Genomic DNA, 1528 nt, shown 5'->3' on the forward strand with positions numbered 1-1528 from the left:
ATCCCCTTTCTCGGATTACCCCCCAGAAAGCCCTTATCCCATCCCCTCCCCCTGCTTCTATGAAGGTGTTTCCCCCACTCACCCACCCACTCCTGCCTCCCTACCTTGGCATTCCCCTACACTGGGGAATCAAGCCTTTACAGGACCAAGGGTCATTCCTTCAACTGATGTCCAAAAAGGACATCCTCTGCTATATATGTGGTTGGAGCTATGAGTCCCTCCATATGTACTCTTTGGTTGGTGGTTTAGTCCCTGGGAGCTCTGCGGGTACTGGTTGGTTCATATTGTTGTTCCTACTATGGGGCTGCAAACCCTTCAAGCTCCTTGGGTCCTTCCATTGAGGACCCCGTGCTCAGTCCAACGGTTGGTTTCGAATATCCTCCTCTGTATTTGTCAGGCACTGGCAGAGCCTCTCAGCAGACAGTCATATCAGGCTCCTGTCAGCAAGCACTTCTTGGCATCCACAATAGTGTCTAGGTTTGGTGACTGTATATGGGATGGATCCCCAGGTGGGACAGTCTCTGGATGGTCTGTCCTTCAGTCTCTGCTCCATTCTTTGTCTCCATATTTCCTCCTGTGAGTATTTTGTTCCCCTTTCTAAGAACTGAAGCATCCACACTTTAGTTTTCCTAATATCCACTTATCAGTGAGTGCATACCATGTGTATTCTTTTGTGACTGGGTTACCTCACTCAGGATCACTCTTCTTAAAATGCGCTCCTTAGACAGTACATCTTCTTTGGCCTTTTCTCCTACCACTCTTCCCCCTCCCCTTCTAGTCCTACCCACCTGTTTCTGTATTTTCTTGAAATTATTAGAGAATAAGCCTGCTTTATCTCGTGGAGTCTACTATTGTTGGGGTTTCTGTTGCTGTGACAAAACACCATGAAGAAAAGACAAGTTGGGGAGGACAGGGCTTGTTTGGCTTACACTTCCATATAGCTGTTCATCATCGATGGAAGCCAAGCCAAGAACTCTAACAGGGCAGGAACCTGGAGGCAGGAGCTGATCCAGAGGTCCCAGAAGAACATAGCAAGACTATACCTTGCCAACACACAAGAAACATGTGGGTGGATGGGGCTGTATCTCAATTGGCACTTGCCCAGCATAAATGAAGTCCTGTATTCTATCCCCAGACACACATAAAACTGGGGCTGGTGGTACCCACCAGTGATCACAGAAAGATGGGGAAGTCTAAAGGCTGTAGGATCGCAAGTTCATCCTCAGGTACAAGCAAATTCCTAGCCAGTCTAGAATACTTGAAACCCCGACTTTAAAATAAGGAAAAGATAGGGGGGTCTCACAGAGACTGAACCACCAACCAAAGAACATGCCAGTGATGGACCTAGATACCCCTACATTTGTAGTAGATGTTCAGCTTTGTCTTCATGTAGGTCCCCTAATAATTTGAGGGGGTCAGTCTCTGACTCTGTTGGCTGCTATTGGATCCCTTTCTCCTACCTGGACTGGTTGGGCCTCAGTGGGAGAGGATGTGATTAGTCCTGTTGGGACTAGACACCCCAGGGTGG

Source organism: Mus musculus, chromosome X (genome assembly GCF_000001635.26).
Source record: "Mus musculus strain C57BL/6J chromosome X, GRCm38.p6 C57BL/6J".
NCBI classification, from domain to species: Eukaryota; Metazoa; Chordata; class Mammalia; order Rodentia; family Muridae; genus Mus; species Mus musculus.